General features: G+C 37.3%; 1 pseudogene; it reads right to left on the bottom strand.

The window, feature by feature from the left end:
• Positions 1–526: 526 nt before the first annotated feature.
• On the bottom strand, positions 527–795 carry LOC102408836 (annotated as a pseudogene).
• Between the last annotated feature and the right edge of the window lie 22949 nt (positions 796–23744).

Below are 23744 nucleotides of genomic sequence, written 5' to 3'. Positions count from 1 at the left end.
TTTGAAAAAAAGTATGAATCAGAAGACTGGAGCAATATCTTCAAAGTGCTAAAAGAAAATAACAGCAACCTTCAATAATACAGCCAGTAAAAATATCTTTAAATAATGAAAGTGAAATATTTATTCAAACATACAAAAAGTGAAATCATCACTAGCAGAAATACAATTTAATTTTTATTTATTTTAAAACACACATTTCTCTAACAAATGTATTTATTTTGTTTTTAAAGGGAGTGGACTTTGAAGAGGAAAAACATTCAGCAGAGAGAAAAGAAACAGAACATATATAAATGTAAGTTGTTTTATTAATTGTTTTAGAACCACAACAAATTAGTACAGAGATGCCTATAAAGCAAAACAAAAAGCTTTGAAAGATTGAGGTGTTGCCTTAGACAAGGCAGAAGATTTAAGTCTGGTGTTTGGAATTTAGGCTCAAGTCCTCGTTTTGTTTTGTTTTGTTTTTTAATTTTTTTATTTTGTCCTCGTTTTTTAATGAATCACTGGGTGTGTGCAGCAGTCTGTGCTTTTAGCCAGATTTGAAGAGAAGAATGATCACTTGGCCCAGGTAGAAGTAGATGAAGTGTTTGGCTTAATGTGTTATGTAACTACTGAAGTTCTAGCTCATGATTCAGTGCCAGGTGGGATTGTGTTTCTTGTTAGACTCCTTCTTAATATAGGCTGCAGTGTCATCTCTACGTTATATTTTTCCAATGCCTAAGTAGCCCACTCCACCAAGTCATGTTGCATTTCTTCTGACATAATGGCAATTTTGATCACAGCAATTTGGTCGCACATAGTTACACTGAAGTAGGGGCTGGCTCCCTGCTTATTTAACTTATATGCAGAGTACATCATGAGGAACGCTGAGCTGGAAGAAGCACAAACTGGAATCAAGATTGCCAGGAGAAATAACAATAACCTCAGATATGCAGATGACACCACCCTTATGGCAGAAAGTGAAGAGGAACTAAAAAGCCTCTTGAGGAAAGTGAAAGTGGAGAGTGAAAAATTTGGCTTAAAGCTCAACATTCAGAAAACGAAGATCATGGCATCTTGTCCCATCACTTCATGGGAAATAGATGGGGAAACAGTGGAAACAGTGTCAGACTTTATGTTTTTGAGCTCCAAAATCACTGTAGATGGTGATTGCAGCCATGAAATTAAAAGACGCTTACTCCTTGGAAGGAAAGTTATGTTCAACCTAGATAGCATATTAAAAAGCAGCGATATTACCTTGACAACAGAGGTCCGTCTAGTCAAGGCTATGGTTTTACCAGTGGCCATGTATGGATGTGAGAGTTGGACTGTGAAGAAAGCTGAGCACCGAAGAATTGATGCTTTTGAACTGTGGTGTTGGAGAAGACTCTTGAGAGTCCCTTGGACTGCAAGGAGATCCAACCAATCCATCCTAAAGGAGATCAGTCCTGGGTGTTCATTGGAAGAACTGATGCTGAAGCTGAAACTCCAGTACTTTGGCCACCTCATGCGAAGAGGTGACTCATTGGAAAAGACCCTGATGCTGGGAGGGATTGGGGGCAGGAGGAGAAGGGGACGACAGAGGATGAGATGGCTGGATGGCATCACCGACTTGATGGACATGATTTTGAGTAGACTCCGGAAGTTGGTGATGGACAGGGAGGCCTGGTGTGCAAAGAGTTGGACATGACTGAGCGATTGAACTCAAGTGAACTATAGGTGAAGTAATATATTGTGAGTGTTAGAGGGGCTTCCAAGTTGGTGCTACTGGTAAAAAAAATCTGCCTGCCAGTTCAGGAGATGCAAGAGATGCTGGTTCGATCCTTGGGTCTGGAAGATCTCTTGGATGAGGGCATGGCAACCCACTCATTATTCTTGCCTGGAGAATCCCATAGAAGAGTTGGTGGGCTGCAGTCCATAGAGTGAAAGAATAAAACACAAATGAAGTGAATGAGCATGCATGCAGAGTGTTATAAGTTATCTATACTAGAAATGCAAAGCAAAATTTTACCAAAGAAAGTATATGCATTGCAAATATGCACATGAACAGATATGAACAGATAATAAAAAGATAACTAAAAATAGGTTAATTAACTTATAAATGTAAATGTTAATTGCTCAGTTGTGTCTGACTCTTTGTGCCCCATTGACTGTAACCCACCAGGCTGCTCTGTCCATGGGATTTCTCAGGTAAGAATACTGGAGTTGGTTGCCATTTCCTTCTCCAGGGAATCTTCCTGACCCAGGGATCGAACCCAGGTCTCCCACATTGCAGGCAGATTCTTTACTGGCTGAGCCACTAGGGAAGCCCCAGTTAATTCATTCCTGTGCTTAGTCAGTCAGTCATGTCTGACTTTTTGTGACCCCATGGACTATAGCCCTGCCAGGCTCTTCTGTCCATGGAGATTCTTCAGGCAAGAATACTGGAGTGGGTTGCCATGCCCTCCTCCAGGGGATCTTCCCAACCCAGAGATCAAACCCAGGTCTCCCGCATTGCAGGTGAATTCTTTACCATTTGAGCCACCAGGGAACCCCAATTAACTCATTAGGGAAATTTAAATTAAAGCAACAATGAAATACCACATGTTTGTTAGAATGGATTAAATTTAAAAAAATAAACTGACAACACTAAATGCTGGCAAAGATGTGGAGAAACTGGAATTCTCATGTATTGCTGTGGAAATACAAAATGGTACAGCAACATTGGAAAACAGTTTATGGCAGTTTCAAGTTAAACATACACTTGCCACATGACTTAGAAACTTCCCTCTTAGATATTTACCTCAGTGAAATGATTATATTTCCATAAGTTTTATTCATAATAACAAAATTTGGAAATGATAAAAATGTCCTTCAACTGGTGAATAGATAAATAGTACAGTGTATGTGTGTAATGGGGTACTACTCAACAATACAAATTAATGAAATACTGATATTTGTAAGAATGTGGATAAATGTCAAATACATGTTGTCAAGTGAAAGAAATCAGATCCCCACATCTGCACACTATATCGATGTATTTATATAACATCTGGGAAAGGTGAAACTATAGGGACAAAAACTAATGAGTGATTGCCAGTGGTTGTGGGTGTGGGAGATAATGAATCCAAAAAAATAAAAAACAACAACGACAACAAAAATCCAAGTCGAAGAATTCCTATATTGAACCCAGGCTTATTCAGTTCTAAAACTCCTGCAGTCTTAGTAATGATCCTATGATGGATGGTGTATTCCAGGCTAATTAAAGGTAGAGAAATATGAGAGTGCATCCTCATTACACATATGAGTACTTCTCATATCCATTATTTGGGTGACTCATATTCTGAACCACCACTGTTCTTGTATTACTTTCTTGGTGCTCCAAGTGTGCTACCCAGAGCAGCAACATCAGCAGGACCCAGGAACTTGTTAGAAATACAAATTCTCAGGCTCTATTCCCAGACCTACTGAATCAAAAACTCTGGGTGGGAGTGGATTCAGTAATATGTATTTTAACCAGTCTTCCAGATGATTCTGATATGCACTAAAGCTTGAGAACTACACATCTACATTAACTCATTAGTTCTCACTAAGATAAGTAAGTGAAGTCAGTAGTCATGTCCAACTCTTTGGGACCCCGTGGACTGTAGCCCACCAGGCTCCTCCATCCATGGGATTCTCCAGGCAAGAATACTGGAGTGGGTTGCCATTTCCTTCTCCAGGGGATCTTCTGGATCCAGGGATCGAACCCAGGTCTCCCGCATTGCAGGCAGACACTTTAACCTCTGAGCCGCCAGGGGACCCCTTATTTCTCACTACTTCGAACAATAAATGCAAGTTAATTGGCTTACTTTAAGTTGATCTGCTTTGGAACACTGCTCATCTGTAAAGTCCCTTATGAAATGCCAACTTTGTGAAACTTCCCATTCCTCCCTTGCCTCCACAATACATAGTTTATACCTTTATTAAACATGCATTTCCTTTCACTTTGTATTATATTTCATTGTTGCATGTCTATAACCTCCACTAGCATGCCAGTTCCATGGGGCATGGATTCTCATATCTCAAGATATATGAAACTTGTTGCCAGAATGATCTGAGTAAGAGCAAATCCAGCTGGTTATCAGTTTCCAAGGTATATAAAGTTTCAGGCTTCGTTCAAGTAAATCATTTAAATTTAGTAGCATCATCTTTTCAAACCCATCGAGATGAGGGTGGGGGTATGGCAGCCATGAAAGTATTGCTTACAAATCTACTCTGAGCTCAGTTGATCAGTAGCCTCAGTACGTCCCACAGGTTGCTTCTAGCCAGTGATGGTGTGCAGCAGGGATACAGTGATGGTGTGCAGCAGGGGTATTCCTGCAAGGTACAGGTCTTCTCTAACGAGCAACTTTGGCTCAAAGACTCCCTGTCAACCATGCTGAAACTTTCTTAAAACTACACTGTGGTCTAAGACCTTTCCTACTTAACCTTCTTTCCTTCCATTTTTTATCCACAAGTGTCCAAGTTGCATTGTAGTCTGATGGCTCCCCAAACTTCTCTCAGTCCCCTCTCCCCCTTTTCATAGCCATTTTCCCCAATAAATCTCTGCCTTTCCAATACAATATTGTAAAGTTAAAAAATAAAATTAAATTAAAAAAAATAAAATCCCGTCTTAGTGTCCACTTCTCCCAGGATCTGAACTAACATTGAGGATATTATGTATAGTTTGAGTTCCATGAATAGTTTGATTTCACATAAGCAATTGTTTTGCTTTTAATGTGTGAACGATATTATCTGGGTAAATAGCCACTTCCCCCTTGCAGACTGGCTTCTAGAAAACTAAGAACAACAGCATGCCTCTATTTCATAAGCTAATCATTTTTTCTTTAAAATGTGGTACCACTTTTATTTAAGTTATTTTTTTTATTTTGAATTTAATTGTATAGATTTTTTTAAGCTACATGAAATAATTTCTGAAAGAAAAAAAAACCACCAGAATACAAACAATCCAATTAATGGTCAAATAATAAGTGGTAGGGTCAGGATTGCTATGTTCAACCAGTGCCATAGGCTATGTACTTCATGGCTTGAACTAGATGCTCATTATGAATGGTACCATCTGAAGCTGTGTGTTGGCCCTGGGTGGTATGCTCAAAGATGGAAAAAGCATGCTAATGGCAAACCCAGATAGTGACATGAGAGATCCAGTCCAAGCAGATAATTTGGGTAACAATATATAGCTAAATAATAATAACCTTTCTAGAATACCAGAAATAGGGCTTCCCTTTTCAAAGTTAAGCTATAGAGCTCTTTATATTTCTGGAATAGAGACTTCACAATGGAGAAAATTTAGAAGTCTTAAGTACTAATAAGAACTCTTAAGGGCAAAAATAGCAGATTGATTTGAAACTGGCTTAAGTCAAAAGGTTAATCTAAAAAGCCATGTAATCACACTGTACAAAAACAACAGCAAAAGCACACACAAAGCTTTAGGTAAAACCCTAACTTCGTCATGTTAGGGAGGAAAACTTTTCCTCTACTCTTTCAGATTCTGCACCTGTGGCCCTTCAAATTAACAAGATTAACAGGAGAAAAAGCATACAATTTTTATTAATATTTACATGCACAGGAGTTTAGAGAAGAGAAGTGAAACTCAAAGAAGCAGGTGGACTTGGGAGCTTATATACCTTTTAACAAAGGAAACAGGGTTAGACTACAAGGGGTGATAAATTATAGGGAAGTAACTAAGGAGTATATGGGGGAAATAATGGAAGATAAAGGCTATCTTCACAAGGTCTATGTATTACAAACTCATCTTGGTGTCAACCCCAGTCTTTGATGATAAGTGTTCCTCTTGCCTCCCTGGTACTGGGACTGGAAGAGGGAGCACTATCCTCAAAGGGAAATTCATACCTGGCTTTTAGGAAGATAAGGAAAGGTAAGAGAACTCTTCCTGTGTTTGTTGATTCTCAATTGCCTTCAGCTCAAAATAATCCTTATGCCAAAGTGGCATATTTGAAAGTCAGATATTCTGATTGCCTTCAGTTTCAAACATTGTGAAAAGAACCTTGTAGAATATACATTTGTTATTTGCCATTTTTGGCTTCTCAGAAAATGAAGAGCCTCTGTTTAATTTTACACAAGTGGATTTAGATGCATTCAGCCCACCCAGTATAGCTGCTTTCTCCATATTGGTCAGTTCCTTTTCCTTCATTTTTGGACCAATAAAGCTGCCAGCACCTCCTGGGACTACATGCTTCTGCATTCAGGTTCAGCAGGAAACATGATTTTCCAAATCATGATTTTCCAAAGAGTTAAGTGAATGAATGAATGAATGAATAAACACACCATTTTTCTATTTTTATATCAATTTGAGATAATTTACTGATAGCTAAATGTGAGTGATAAATTAAACTGTAATAGTAGTAGATTTGGGGCTTCCCTGGTGGCTCAGATGGTTAAGAATCTGCCTGCAATGTGTGTTCGATCCCTGGGTTGTGAAGATTCCTTGGAGGAGGGCATGGCAACCCACTCCAATATCCTTGCCTGGAGAATCCCATGCACAGAGGAGCCTGGCAGGCTGCAGTCCATGGGGTAGCAAAGAGTTGGACACAACCGAGCAACTAAGCACACACAGTAGTAGATTTTAAGTTATAATTAAAATGGGATTAATAATGAATTATAAAATCTTTAAGGGTAAGAAACATGTTGTCTCTAAACATGGAAAATCGACCACAAACACAGATGAATTGTAAGACCCCAGCTATCTAGAGTAATTTGTTTCAGCCCTAGGGTTTTGATGCAACACAGTTTTTTGGGAAAATAAAATATGTCAAACACCCTGTGTTTCTACTGACATTAATAGAAGTCACTTGCATACATCAGGTGTTGACTCTTATCCAGAAGTATTGAAATAATAGTTTTAAAATGTCACTTTCAATATGAAACATTGATGATTGAAGCATCTTTTTTCCCTATGAATGTTAAACGTCGAAGTAGAATGGCCAGTTGAATGAATGTTGAATCGGCAGGAAACAAAGTATTTGTTATATTCTTGAATTCCTCTATGCCAAGCAAAAATTACTTAGGTCTTCTATGTCTCAGCTTCCTCGTGTCTTAGTAGAATCTATTTCAGTAGGGTTGGTTTAGAAGAAAACATCATATTTGGTACAGTGACTAGCACAGCTCCTGATGCTGATAAAAGATGACTATCAACAGCATTTCAAGCATGATATTTTAAAATGATCACATATTTATTGGGCAGGTATTAGGAACTAATTATTAGATATGTTGATGGTTTCATTAAGAAGATAATTCAGTTTACTTATTAAGTCATTCCAAATATATGTATTGTGCTCTTTTGAATATTGGGCTTCCCTGGTGGCTCAGATAGTAAAGAATCTGCCTGCAATGCAAGAGACCTGGGTTCCATCCCTGGGTCAGAAAGATCCCCTGGAGAAGGAAATGTCAACTCACTCCAGCATTCTTGCCTGGAGAATCCCCATGGACAGAGAGGAGCCTGGCAAGCTACAGTTCATGGGGTCACAAAGAGTCGGACATGACTGAGCAACTAACACTTTATACTTCTTTTGAATTTTAAGCACTGTGATAGACCCAACAGATGACTGAGTAGAAGTATCTGTCCGCAGTTTATGATTGGTCAGGAGGTAAAAATAATTTAAAATTAATGTTAAAAATCTAACCAAAAAAAGACAAACAAAAAATGACAAACTTCTAGATAAGAAAACAGATGGGTGGCTATCCAAATAGGGGTGGGAGTCTGGAAAATGGGTAAAGGTGGTAAAAAAACACAAGCTTCAGAAAAACTACAAACTTCAGTTATAAAACAAATATATCTGGGTATGTTATGTATAGCATGGTGACTGTAGTTAACAACACAGTGTTGTATATTTGAAAGCTGCTAAGAGGTAGATCTTAAAAGTTATCATCACAAGAAAAATAAATTTGTAGCTGTGTGGTGATAGATGTTAACTAGACTTATTATGGTAGTCATTTCACAATATATACATATATCAATTCATTATGTTGTACACTTGAAGCTAATGTGTCATATGTCAGTTACATTTCAACTTAAAAATTAATGTTAAGCAAAAATAATAAAATTATGTACTGAACTCTGCTTAAGGGACCAGAGTGATAACAAACTATCAATGTCAAGATACCTGGTATACTAATAATAAAAGCTAGCATTCATTTACAGTTCATTATGAGACAAGGCTTCCCAGATGGCACTAGTGGTAAAGAACCTGCCTGCCAATGGAGGACACATGAAAGGCTCGGCTTCAGTCCCTGGGTTGGGAAAATCCTCTGGAGTAGGAAATGGCAACCCACTCCAGTATTCTTGCCTGGGAAATTCAATGGACAGTGTAGCCTGGCGGGCTTTAGTGCATGGGGTTGCAAAGAGTTGGACATGACTGAGCACATGGAGACTGTTCCAAGCTCTTTTTATATATTAACTTATTTAATCCTTACAACCCAGTGAAATAGATGCCATTATTTTCCTTAGTTTCTAGTTAAGGACACTGAGGTACAGAAAAGTTAAATAACTTTCCTAAAGTTGTTCAATTAGTCAGAGGCAAAATTAACCATCCTCAGCCATATGATTTTGGGGTCTGAGCTCTTGGTTGTAGTGCCACTCTGAGACATCAGAGGTGCCTTTGCAGAAGGAGTAATATAATAATTGAATCTGGAAGAATGTGCAGGATTTGAACCAGGCAGATTTGGGTGAAAGACATTTCAGTGAGAGGGAGTAGCATGTGTATTGGCAGATAGAACAGGTTATATCCAGGCTCCTTACAACGAATTTGCCATGTCTGTAGCCCAGGTCCATTATAAAGAATCCTGAGGTGGGCAGACTAGTTAGGAAGTTACAGTTCAGGTGAGAGAAAATGAGGGAACAGGCTGTGCTGGTGCTAAGTGGAATGGAGTACTTGTTACATGGTAAATTCTGTAGGGAATACAAAAATGGATGGGGCATAACCTTGTTCTCAAAGGGTGTATACCCATATGGGAAGAGAGATGGTTCATACTAGACTGTAAATTTTGCTGAAAATACAAGCTTTGACAAGATGAGAGAGAAAGTTGACCTTCACAATTAGAAAGAGAGAAAAAAAATGCTAATTTTAACATTGATAAGTATAGGATAATTTTAAGGATAAAACATGATTTCCATGACTACACAATCAGAAATAACCAGCTTTGAAGCAGTTGCCAGAAAAATATTCCAAGGCTTATTTATGGGTTCAAAGTTAAATTTGTCAGTAATATAATTCTTTTAAGAAAGGAAGGATGAAAATGGGATATGTACACTGAAGCAAAGGCTCTAAAAACAGCAAGCTTTCCTCCCACAGCTGTCAGCAGTGGTCAAGTGTTAGGAGAATACTTTGTCTGCTTTGGGGCTTTGAAATCAATATCAGTAACTTAGAGAGGGTACAGAATGTGATAAAGGATTTAGGAAATAGGAGCACCAAACATATAATAAAGGTATTTCTGACTGTTCTGAACTACACTGACATGTGCAAACATGCCAAGAGCAACCCACATCTAGAAAAGATATAGGCTCTATTTTTTTTTTAATGGGCTTTACATTTTAAAAGTTTCAACTACTTTATCTGGAGATAACTTTGAATATACATACTTCTTTTATGTTCTGAAATTTCTTGGAAAATTAAATACAACATGTATTTTAATGAAGCACCATAAGTGTTAAAATTAAAGATGGAAGGGCTTGGGCATCATGAAAATTAGAATTTTCTTTAATATCATTATCTCAGCCCATTTGAACACATCTAAGATTTTATATCACTGTTAAAACACTTTGAAACAAATTAACATTTACTAAAGAAGCTTTATGATTGCATTTGGAAAATTCTGACATGATGGTTTTCACGTAACATCAGCAATCAGATATATTTACTCATAAAATTTAATTCATTAAAATTGTTCCTTATATATACATGCATATATAAAAGTCATAGACATATGACCTTGATGAATAAACATTTGCTAATATATTTTGTATACTTTTGTAAAGTACTTAATGTGTGTTAGGCAATTTTCCAGGTGTTTAGGATTCATCAGTGAACAAAATAAACAGACAAAATGTGCTGCCTTCCTAGAGTTTATACTCTACCGGAGGAAGGAAGACAGTGAAAAATAAGCATAATAAATGAATAAACGTTCTAGTGTGTTAAAGCTAATGAGTAATGTAGAAAAAGGAAACCCAAACAAAACAAGCTTAAGGAAATCAGGATGGGGCTGGGTGGGGCTGAGAACAAGGTGCAGAAGTAAATAGAGGTCAGAGTTGCATCTTTGGGGAAATGAGAATTGAGCAAAAACTCAAGAGGAAGAAGACAGCCATGGAAAGATCAATAATACTCTGGTGAAAGAATGTTCCAGGCAAAGGAAATGGCTAGTGCAAAGGGCCTAAGAGAAAAGGGTGCCTACGTGTTTGTGACAGCGATGAAACCGATATCACTGGGGCAGAGTGAGCAAAGGAGAAAAATGAAGAGATCAGAGAAATGGGGGGATGCAGACCATGTAGGGCCTTCTAGGCCATGGCAAACTTTGATGTTTAATTCTGAATAAAATGGAGCTACTGGAGAGTTTTGACTAGAGGAGTGACATGGTCTAACTTCTGTATTACAGCATCACTGGCCACAGTGTTGAGAAGAGACTGTAAGGAGTGAAGGATAAAAACAGAAGACCAGTTTGAATATTGTAGTACAATAATCCAGACAAGAGAGGATGATTCCAAAATCATAGCAGTGGAGGTGGTAAAAAGTGGCTGAAACTGAATGAATGGAAAAAGTAATTTCAATATTTTAGCTTAGTTTAGTTTTCAGTTTTCCACTATAGATCTTAATGGAGTTTTCTGAGGTCTTCAAAGTGCTGTGAGAAAATATTTATTTAGTCCCCACTTTTTATCATAGATTCATAGCAGACACTGAAGGATATGCAGTAGGTAACAAATGCCCATCCTAGCCTTAAAAGTGTCTGCACTCTACTTCTAAGTAGTTTGCTATCAATTTAGAAGGTAGATGAATGTGTGGGAAATTTGACTGTAACCCCACCAAGGGATAACTTAGCTATTCTGATTGGTAGAAAGGAATCATCTTTTTAGCTCAGTGCTCCAAAACTGTCCTTCTTGAAGTTAATCACTATGGAAGGAAGATGTCTTTCCATCAATTTGAACAATAACATTGATCTGTGCTGCCCCAAAAATGTAATCGTTGGTTACATGTGATAGTTAAATTTAAGCTAAAACTGTTAAAAATTAAATCAAAACTGAAATTTAGTTCCTCAGTCATAATAGCCACATTTCAGGTGCATTATAGCCGCATGTGGTCAGTGGCTCCTCTATTGGACAGAACAGACTTATAACTATTCCATCATCCCATAAAGTTCTGTTGGATAGCACTGGCTAGGGACTTGTAAGGAAAATTATATACCAGATGTTCCTGGTATCCCTCTTTACAGATTCTCTCAGTTCGGAGAACTACAAAAAAGAATAGGAAAGAAAAATCCCTTATGTATTCTAATTAAATACCAGCCCTGTGTTTTTCCCGTTTCTTTTGTATTTGTCTTTCATGACTTTTTTCTTTTTCCTTTTTCTTTTTTGTCTTGAATTTCTTGGTGCTATCTATTTTTTTCTACCACCTAGAATTAGAAATCAATTCTTTTGTTTCAAATGTGAATTTTTCCCCCTAATTATAAGCTGCTACTTTATATAACAAAAGAATTGATTTCTGAAAGCACTATTCAGACATTAACAAAACCAACAATTGGAATTATCATTCAAATCAGTGTCCCTTGTGAGCCTTAACAGGCAGTGGTAAAACATAGTCTTATTTTTAGACTCCTCCACATTCATTTACTTTATGCTTTTTAATCAATCCTATATGATAGAAGGCATCTTACTTTGCTTCTTACATTACAGCTTGCTTTCTTATCTTTTTTGTGCGGTGCTACCCATTTGAACTGAAACAGCAAGTGTGGATTTATTCAACTTAAAGGATGAGTTATTTTCTTGGGGAACAAATAATAAATATTACATATTAAATTAATGATTCTAATATGAGACTGCTTAAATTCTTTAAGTAATTTCTACTTACTGTCTCCTCTGGGGCCAGGTTAATTTGAAGTTGTCTAGAAAGCTAGCCTTGGGATTTGATCAGTTTACTTTTCACTCAGGTTCACTTCCTCCCCCTCTTTCCCATGCTCTGCTCTATATCACAGACCACAGATAGATGATTTATGCAAACTACATTTCCCAGATCCCTGCCAAATTGATTCTTTTGGGGCTTCACCAATGGGAGCACTGGCTGGGGCACTGGAGGTGAGAAGCCAAAGTATGTCTTCCTCTGTCTTTCCTTCCCCTGTTATCTTTATCAGTGTCCATAGTAACTCTGGTTGCAGCTCCCGCAAGGCAGCACTTCGCTCTGCAGTGCCAGCTCCAACCTTGCAGCTCACTCTATGACTTCAACTCCTGCCAAGATGGGCACTCCTTCCTGTTTCCAGATTCACCTTGGTAGCTAGATTTGCTGCCACTTGAACAGCCCCTCCTCTGAGTTTTTAGCACCTGTAATAGACCTCAGACCTGGGCTCTGGGTACCCAGGTCTGGTAATAGACCTCAGACCTGGGTAACATCAGCTCCTTCTATGGTCTTTCCAGCATAATAATGATATCGGCTTTTTATATTTGATAATCTCAAATTATCTAAACTCTCTGCCCTCTTCCTGTTATTTTGTCAGCTCATCTAACAGTGTGAGACCAGCTTCTCGTATAAAACTCCCTTTACTGAACTGCCTGATGTGCCTTCTCTTTTCCTAATTATACTATACTGATAAACCCCAATAGAATGGTATCTAAAAGTAGCAGGTAGGCACAAAAACAAAAGACCTCAGGGTCAGAAGAACTGTGTTTGAAACCTGAACATTCCAATTCCTTAGTGTGTGACTGAAGAAGATACATACTTTGAGTTTCAATATCCTCATCTGTTAAGTTTGGAAAATAATTCCAGTTCCATTGGTTGATCATAAATACTTAACGAGATTATTTAAGTGAGGGCATTTAGAAAATATCTAGCAGGCTATACCTAGTGAATGTTTAAATGATTATGAAAACGTTTTCTTCCTTCATTTAGAAAGCAGTGTCACTGTTGTAACTTTAGCTCTTGGATCTTTATCTAATTAGCAGACCTCAAGAAAGATTGATCTGAAAGAAAATCTAATCCTTTCGGGTTCATATGTGTTTATATTTGCATTACTATTTTTCTTATAAGCTGTGTGAAGGGTTTATTCTTGCTATTAAAAAAGACTGCTTAATTCATCGAAAGTAAATCATACTCAGGCTATTGTGCAATCTTTTACACTAAAATGTATATTCTAGGGTTCCTGAGTTTTTCTGTCTTTGAAGGGCAATGGGAGAAATCTATCCACAATTTTATTAAACCCTCCTTTCCTATTGTTACGAAGACATTCATTTCTGGTAGCCTAAAACTAAGTGGTGTGATATGCAAACAATATTATGAGCAAAATCTTCCAGCAGTGAGTGCAGTTTTCAGATACCAGCCACTGAGGCCTACCTCTTGTCATTGGCAAATACATTTAAAACTTCCTTGTTTCAGGCAAAAGTGTTTCCCTGTAATTAGAGCAATTCCAAATATTAGAGGATTATGTTTTAACCAACTATTTATGTTTTATCACATTTTATTGTGAACTATAATATATATTGAGGAAACTATACAAAGTAGGAATTTACAACTCAGTCCTTTCTCATATAATGAACTTCTGTTCAATGATCCTCATGATCAAGGAATAGAGTCATCAACCTAAAAACCTCATTCAGACTCTATCATATCACTACATCTCTCTTTGAAAGAGAATATGAATTTTATGGTAGCTATTTCCTTCTTTTCTTTATAGCTTTACTTCCTTAGAATGTGTCCTTAACCAGTATGATTTATGTGAATCCTATCCTTTATGTTACTCAAATGGAGTAATGTAGACGAAGTGTTCTACACTTAACTTCTCAGTGTTATGTTTGTGGTGAACATACATGTAGTTCTAATTAATTCATGTTGATCTTTCATAATATTTCATTTTTTGACTTATAATTTTTTTTATCCATTTTACTTTTCAATGAGTTTGAGAGTATTTCCAGTTTGAGATGTTACAAAGAATGCTGCTAACATATTTTTGTATATGTTGCTTGCTATATATGTGCCAATATTTCTTTAAGGTAGAGATGTGGGAGTAGAATTTCTGAGTTTTAGAGCAAGAATATCTTCAATTTTGGTAGATAATATCAAACTGTATTTCAGAATACTTGAAACAATTTAAATTCTTATCAACACCATAATAAAATTCCCATTGCCGACATCCTTGACAATAGCAAGTATTGTGTGTGAATGTGTGTGTGTGCTGAAATGCTTGTGTTTCTTAAATTTTAGTGGTATCTCATAATTTTAATATGTACTGTGTTGACTGGTAGTGAATTGAACATATTTTACATATTTGTAGACTACTTGGACATCTTTTTCTGGGAAAGAGAAATTGCAGGTTCATTTTATCCCCTATTTTCTCTTGGGTTATGAGGCTTATTCTTGTTGATTTTTCATTCTTTCTTTTTCAGGAAGCCAGTTCTTTAACAGCTGTGTGTTTTTATAAATGTCTTATACTGCTCTGGCTCTTTTGCCACTCTAATGATGGCATCTTTTGATGAACAACAGTGAAGTAAAAAGTTGACTAAATGGACTACATTATAATTAGGAACTTTTATTGTCTCAAAGATTAATTGGGCAAAAATTCTCAACAAATCAACAGTTCTTAGCAAATCAAATCCAACAGCATATTAAAAGCATTATTCACCATGACCAAGTAGGATTCATCCCAGGAATGCAAGTGTGGTGACATAAGGAATTTAATCAATGTAATACATCACAATAAAACCAGGAGAGAAGCACATGATCATCTCAGTTGATGTAGAAAAGTCATTTGACAAAAATCTAGCAGACTTTCATGATAAAAAAAAAAACTCTCAAAAAATTTGGACTAGAGGGAAAATTTCTTAACATGTCAAAGTTTAATTATGAAAAACCCATAGCTAACATCTGTCATACTCAATGGTGAATAACTAAAAGCTTTCCCTGTAAGATCAGGAATGGGACACAGATTCCTGTTTTCGCTCCTGCTAGTTAATATTTTTTGGAAATTCTAGTCAGAGCTATTAGATAAGAAAAATAAGAGGCTTCCAAACTGTAAAGAAAGTGGTACACCTATCTTTATTTGCAGATCACATGATCCTATACTTAGAAAGTCCCAATCCCCATGAAAACTACTAGAGCCAATAATTGAATTCAGCAAAGGTGTGGGGTACAGGAACAATATGTGAAAATCAGCTTTGTTTCTTACATACCAGCAGTGAACAATCTGAAAAAGAAATTACAAAAGTGGTTCTATTTACAGTAGCATCTAAAAGAATTAAATCTTAGTAGTAAGTAAAACTAAGGAGGTGAAAGACTTATACAAGGAAAACTACAAAACATTGCTGAAACAAAACTACAAAACATTAATAAAGATCTAAATATATGAAAAGATATCCTATCGTTAGAGCTAAGAAGACTAGCATTATAAGATAATAATACTACCTAAAGTCATCTACAGATGAAATACACTTGCTACAAAATTCCTAACAGCCTTTTTCACAGAAATGGAAAAGCTAAACCTCAAATTCATATGGAACTGCAAGGGGCACTGAATACCCAAAACAATCATGAAAAAGAATGAAGTTAGAGCACTCACACTTCTTGACTTTGAAACTTACTACAAAGCTACAGTAATTAAAGCAATAAGGGAAGATATATAGACCAATGAAAAAGAATAGATAGCGCAGAAGTAAGCCCTCATATATATGGTCAATTGTTTTTTGACAGGGGTGCCAAAACCTTGCAATGAAGAAAGGACAGTCATTATAAGAAATGGTGCTGAGAAAACTAGATGTTTACTTCCAAAAGAGTGAAGTTTCACCTTTACACCATATATAAAAATTAACTAAAAATAAAACGTAAATTTAAGAGCTAATATGACAGAGGTCCCTGACTTATAATTTTTTTAACTTTATGGTGTTGCAAAAGTGATACTTATTCAGTAGAAACCATACTTTCAATTTTGAATTTTGATGTTTTTCTAAGCTAGAAATATGTGGTACCATACTATTTCATGTTACTGGGTAGAAGCAACAAGCTGCAGCTACTAGTCAGCCACAACATCCTGAGGGTAAACAACCAATATACTTACAACTATTCTGTACCCATACAACCATTCTATATTTTACTTTCAATACAATATTTGATAAATTATTAGGTTGTCCAATAATAAGTTGTTATGGAAAAACCCAAACAAACTTTTTGGCTAACCTAATACATGAGATACTAATACTTTATTATAAAATAGCTTTTGTGTTAGATGATTTTGCCTAAGTGTTCTGAGCATGTTTAAGGTAGACCAGGCTAAGCTGTGAAATTCAGTGGTTTATATGTATTAAATGTATTTTCAGCTTACAGTATTTTCAGTTTACAGTGGTTTTATTGGGATATAACCCCATCATAAGTCAAAAAAAATCTATATAATATTCTTGTAAGAAAACCTCAGGGAAAGTCATGACATAGGATATGTCTGTGATTCCATGAATTTGACACCAGAAGCATAAGCAACAAAAGAAAAAATTATGTGTGTGTGTTTATATATACGTGTGTGTGTGTGTGTGTGTGTATATATATATATATATAAAACTTCATCAAGAACTTTGTACGTTGAAGGACACTATCAAGAAAGTAAAAAGACACCCTATAGAATGGAAGAAATTATTTGTAAATCATTCATTTCCTAAGGGATGAATATCCAGAATATATAAAGAATTCCTACAACTCAAGAACAACAAAAATAAACAACCCAATTAAAAATGGACAAAAAAGACTTAAATAGACATTTCTTTAAAGAAGATATACACATCCCCAATAAATACATGAGAATATGCTGAACATCATTAGTCATTATTGAAATATAAATCAAAACTGCAATGAGATAACCTGTCATGCATACTAGAAAAGCTATAATTTTTTTAATGGAAAATAACATCTGTTGGTGAGAATCTTGAGAAATTGAAACCCTAGTGCATTGCTGGTGGGAAAGTAAAATGATAAGGCTACTGTGGGAAATGGTTTGGCATTTCCTCAAAAGATTAACCATAGAACTACCATATAACCCAGAAATTCCACTGCTAGGTATATATCCAAATATTTTAAAGTATGGAGACAGACATTTGTACACTAATGTTTATAGCATCATTTTCCACAATAGTCAAAAGGAGCAAACAGCCCAAGTATCCATCAGCAGATGAGTGCATGAACAAAATGTTATATGTAAAATGGAATATTAATCAACCATTAAAAAGAATGGACTTTCTCTACAAATAACAAATGCTGGAGAGGGTATGGAGAAAAGGAAACCCTTCTACACTGTTGGTGGAAATGTAAATTGGTACAGCCACTATGAAAAACAGTATGGAAGTTCCTCAAAAAACTAAACATAGAGTTGCCATCTGATCCAGCAGTCCCACTCCTATATTTATTTCTGAACAAAGTGAAAGTGAAGTTGCTCGGTCGTGTCTGACTCTTTGAGACGCCATGGACTGTAGCCTACCAGGCTCCTCTGTCCACGGGATTCTCCAGGCAAGAGTACAGGAGTGGGTTGCCATTGCCTTCTCCAGGGGATCTTCCCGACCCAAGGATCGAACTCAGGTCTCCCACATTCCAGGCAGACACTTTAACCTCTGAGTCACCAGGGAAGCCCAAAGTGAAAGTGAAGTCGCTCAGTCCTATCTGACTCTTTGCGACCCCATGGACTGTAGCCTACCAGCCTCCTCCCTCCATGGGATTCTCGAGGCAAGAGTACTGAAAAAGATACATGCACCCCTATGTTCACAGCAGCACTATTTACAATCACCAAGAAATGAAAACAACCTAAATGTCCATCAACAGAAGAATGGATAAAGAAGATGCAGTATACACACACACACACACACAATGTAATACTAATCAACCATAAAAAAGGAGATAATGCAGTTTGCAGCATCATAGATGGACTAGAGATTATCATACTGAGTGAAGTAAGAAAGAGAAGCACAGATACCATATGACATCACTTACATGTGGAATCTAAAATATGACACAGATGAACTTAGTTACAAAACAGAAACAGACTCATAGATAACAGAGTTGTAGTTGCTACTGGGGAGGGGTGGTGGGGAGGAATGGATTGAGAGTTTGAGATTAGTAGAGGCAAACTATTATATGTAGGATGGATAAACAACAAGGTCCCATTATATAGCACAGGGAGCTATATTCAGTATCCTGTGATAAACCATAATTGGAAAAGAATATGAAAATGTGTGTGTGTGTGTGTGTAACTGAATCACTTTGCTGTACACCAGAAACTAACACAACTTTACAAATCAACTGTACTTCAATGGAAAATAATTTTTTTAAAAAAAGAATGAAATTTTGATATATGCTACAACATGGATGTACCTTGGAAACATGGTAGTGCAAAACTACTCACTTAGACCTATGTATCGTCTGCACCTCTGACACTATGGTTATTCTTATTATGGCACCTTTGTACAAACAATGAGGAGGCTTAGGGCAGAGGCTGGTTGAACTTCACTGGGTAGATTAACTTAATCCCCTGGCTTTTCACTGTCTAGTGCTGGATGCTGTCTTTTGGGCATGAAAATGAGAAAAAGATCTGCCTACTTTATGATCACTGTGATAGGTCCATTCATATGCTTGTTTCTCAGACCTCCTTGATTATGCTCTTCCATTTATGCTCCTTCCAGGCAGCTGTCCAACCAGCAAACATATTCAACACTGCACAGTATTCTATGCATATTCTAACCCAGGCTGCTTATTCCTTTACATCAAGTTGACCAGATACACTGTTTGAAGCCATATCCATTGGGAGGGTTTCCCCTTACCAGCATCTTATGGCTTAACTTAGAGTGAGGCTGTATCTAATGTAATGTAGTATAATGTACATTACATGTAATGTAATGTAGGAGTAGTAGTAAACTTTCAGCTTTCACCAGTGTATTGAGCCAGTTCGTCTATGAACCAGGCTTTCAGGGAATTCCCATTGGAGAAGTCCTCAGAGCAGCAGCAATAGGTATAAAATAGGTCTGTGCTACCTTTTTGAGTACCTTCCTTGGCTGTCTCAGGCCCATTTTGATATACAATTTTTATCATTTGATGAATTCCTGCTATGCCTTCTTTTGCAATTTTATAACTTGATGGATCAGAAAATAGCCAGTTTATGATAAGCATTTCTGGTCATGTGGTCTTTGATGCCCCATAGTTACATATTCCTGTTCTACCAGGTCCTAGCAACATGCTAAGCATTGCTTTTTGAGTGGTGACTGCAAATGGCATGTCCGTGTTCCAGAATCCTAAGGGCCTGAACTATGAATATATGTGGCATCTTTATATATGGGTGCCTTAAGACATGACTGAGTGACTTCACTTTCACTTTTCACTTTCATGCATTGGAGAAGGAAATGGCAACCCACTCCACTGTTCTTGCCTGGAGAATCCCAGGGACAGGGGAGCCTGGTAGGCTGCCATCCATGGGGTCGCACAGAGTCAGACACGACTGAAGTGACTTAGCAGCAGCAAGTGCCTTGGTATCTGCTATGTATCAGAGCCTGAACCTATTCCAGAACAGTCTCTTTCATTGTTGTTGTTCAGTCACTCAGTCATGTCCGACTCTTTGCAATCCCATGTATTTTAGCATGCCAGACTTCCCTGTCCTTCACCATCTCCCAGAGCTTGCTCAAACTCATGTCCATTGAGTCGGTAATGCCATCCAACCATCTCATTCTCTGTCGTCCCCTTCTCCTCCTGCCTTCAGTCTTTCCCATCATGATTGTCTTTTCTGAGTTGGCTCTTTGCATCAGGTGGCCAGAGTAATGGAGGTTCAGCTTCAGGATCAGTCCTTCCAATGAATACTCAGGGTTGATTTCCTTCAGGATTTACTGGCTCAATCTCTTTGCAGTCCAACATACTCTCAAGAGTATTCTCCAACACCACTGTTCAAAAGCATCAATTTTTTTAGCTCTCAGTCTTCTTTATGGTCCAGGTCTCTTGCTTTGGACCTTACTCAAAACTCACAGTCTTGTAAGTCACTCGGAGAAGGCAATGGCACCCCACTCCAGTACTCTTGCCTGGAAAATCCCATGGACAGAGGAGCTCTGTGGGCTGCAGTTCATGGGGTCGCTAAGAGTTAGACATGACTGAGCGACTTCACTTTCACTTTTCACTTTCATGCATTGGAGAAGGAAATGGCAACCCACTCCAGTATTCCTGCCTGGAGAATCCCAGGGACGGGGGAGCCTGATGGGCTGCCCTCTATGGGGTCGCACAGAGTCGGACACGACTGAAGCAACTTAGCAGCAGCAGCAGCATTTTCACATCTGTTATAGTCTGCCTATAAACCAGATCACCTTACCTGCTTCCTAAGAAATCTGTATACAGGTCAAGAAGCAACAGTTAGAACTGGACATGGAACAATGGACTGGTTCTAAATTGGGAAAGGAGTACATCAAGGCTGTATGTTGTCACCCTGCTTACTGAACTTATATGCAGAGTACATCATGTGAAATGCCAGGCTGGATGAAGCACCAGCTGGAATCAAGATTGCTGGGGGAAATATCAGTAACCTCAGATATGCAGATGACAGTACCCTTATGGCAGAAAGCAAAGAGGAACTAAAGAGCCTCTTGATGAAAGTAAAAGAGGAGAGTGAAGAAGTTGGCTTAAAGCTCAACATTCAGAAAACTAAGATCATTGCATCTGGTCCCATCACTTCATGGCAAATAGTTGGGGAAACAATGGAAACTGTGACAGATTTATTTTCTTGGGCTCCAAAATTATTGCAGGTGATGACTGCAGCCATGAAATTAAAAGACACTTGCTCCTTGGAAGAAAAGCTCTGACCAACCTAGACAGCATATTAAAAAGCAGAGACGTTACTTTGCCAACAAAAGTCCATCTAGTCAAAGCTATGGTTTTTCCGGTAGTCATGTATGGATATGAGAGTTGGACCATAAAGAAGGCTGAGCGCTGAAGAGTTGATGCTTTTGAATTGTGGTGTTGGAGAAGACTCTTGAGAGTCCCTTGGACTGCAAGGAGATCCAACCAGTCAATCCTAAAGGATATTAGTCCTGAACATTCATTGGAAGGACTGATGCTGAAGCTGAAGCTCCAATACTTTGGCCACATGATGTGAAGAACTGACTCATTGGAAAAGACCCTTATGCTGAGAAAGATTGAAGGCAGGAGGAGAAAGAGACGACAGAGGATGAGATGGTTGGATAGCGTCACCAACTCAATGGACATGAGTTTGAGCAAGCTCTGGGAATTGATGATGGACAGGGAAGCCTGGTGATGGACAGGGAAGCTTGGTGTGCTTCAGTTCAAGAGTTGGATATGACAGCAACTGAATTGAACTAAAGTCTGCAAAGGCCTTTTTCTCAATGGTAAGATGTTAATGATGCAGTAACATGTTGTAACCTTTAAGAGAACGTGCTGGCATATACCAGAGCCCTGGACTTCTAAAAAATTTAATAAAGTGGCAGTTGTGTCCAACTCTTTCCAACCCTGTGAACTGTGGCCCGGTTCTTCTGTCCATGGCATTCTCCAGGCAAGAATACTGGAATGGGTAGCCATGCCTTCCTCCAGGGGAACTTCCCAACCCAGGGATCGAACTCACATCTCCTGCATTGCAGGCAGATTCTTTGCCTGCTGAGCCAGTGGGGGAAGAAGCCCACCTATATCTATACCAACATCTATCTCATGATCTATATTCATGTATTTAAACCATGAATTGAAACTGTAATTCTATTTTCAGTTCAGTACTACGTGGTTTACCCTGGCCCTTTCTTTTTACATATTAGTAACTTGCTTTTCCAACAGTGATAAACATGGCTCTTATTATCTGCAATATAATTACTGATTTGCTTTATTCTAGAATGTACAGAATATAATTTCTGAATTTACCATTGCAAAAATCAAATCTATCTAGAATTAAGTGATTTTTGAAATTAAGTCAAAATACTATATTAAAATGTTTTGTAATTAATCTGAAATATGAGTTCATTTATTTCTGTTTGGTTTCTATTTTAGAGATTTATTGACATCCTTGTTTATTTTATTTTGTTTAAGTCATTTCTTTTCACTTTATATTTCGGGTACCTAAAATCCTAACATGGTTCTGAGAGTTAAAACTACACCAAAGGCATGCTCAGATAAGTTTTACTCATCTTCCACTTCTCCAACTGTTTCATCACTTTCTCATCCCCTGTAGGTAATCAAATCTGAGCAGTTTCTGCTTTCTTTTTACCTTTTTCTAAAAACATGGAGATACATGCATATATGTATTTTTTTGTCTTAATGCACAAAAGGGAGTGTGCGATAAATATTCTTTTGTATTTTTCTCCCTGACTATGTATCCTGTAAATCAGTCTGTTTCAGTTTAAATAAACCTTCCAGTGAAGAACTCCACTGTGTGTATATACCATAAATTATTTATTTAATCTTTTCTATTAGAGACACATAATTTCCAATGTTGTTGAATAAGAAACAAATGCTATAATGAATAGACTTATGCTTTTTGCTTTTTCCTTTGCTTTTCTCTACCTCCTACTTCTCTTCCTCTTGGCATTTTTGCAGTATACCCTCTGGTTAGATTTCTGAAAGTGGTACTTTTGAGTCAAAGGGTAAAGACATAAGTTCATTTGTTAAATTTTACCAAATTGCCTCTCATGAAGATTGTACTATTCTGCATTCCTGCTAGCAGTATGTGAGAGTGCCTGTTTTGCAATCTTGCCAACAGAGGGTGTGGTTGAGCTCTCAAATTTTGACAATGTGATATGCAAGAAATTGCCAGTGTGTGATTTTAAATTACATTTTCCTCATTAGATGCAAATTTTAGCTTATTTTTAGAAGTTTAAGAACTTTTTTCTGTATCTTTAAAGTTGTTTTGAAATATAAAATTGTTCAATTTTTTCCCATTTTTTCTATCATTTTTACTTTGATGGTTATTAGACTTCATCATTTAGATTTCTTTATTATAATATTAATCATTTATCTCTAACATATGTTGCAAATATTTTCTGCCAGATAGTAATTTTCTTTCAACTTTGCCCAAATTTCTATCTTGGCTATAAATATTTTCTTTAATTTTAAGCAGTAGAATTTGTCCTATCTTTTATTGAATCTGGACTTTTATGGAGTCCATAGCTGAGAAAGTTGCTTTTTTTCTAGACAGGTTACTAGTGAATCCTTTTCCCAAAGAGTCATTGTTGAAGAGTGAAAGGGAAGCAACAACCATGTTGTAGATTACATACGTTGTTGCTGATCTGCTGACTCACTTCATTGGTATGAAGCAGCATCTAGACCTGCAAATGCTCTAGCTTCCTTGAGTTTTCCTGATCCTTTTCTCACTCCTGGGCCAGCTTGTGTTTATAGGTTTTCTGATCTTCCCTCCCTGACTGCCTTCCCTGCAGACTTCATGTTGTAGCATCAGATGTGGAGACAGAGACTTAAAAAGATTGTTAAAACAGCTCCCACAATTGGGATAGCCAATTCCCTGTGATAAATGTCTCTATATCTACCTGTCTATATATGTATCAATCAATCGATCCATCTAATCTACTAGTTCTGCTTCTCTGG

The sequence above is a fragment of the Bubalus bubalis genome, chromosome X (assembly GCF_019923935.1).
Source record: "Bubalus bubalis isolate 160015118507 breed Murrah chromosome X, NDDB_SH_1, whole genome shotgun sequence".
NCBI lineage: Eukaryota > Metazoa > Chordata > Mammalia > Artiodactyla > Bovidae > Bubalus > Bubalus bubalis.
The sequence above is the reverse complement of the archived record's forward strand: the minus strand, read 5'-3'. Positions and strand labels throughout refer to the sequence as shown.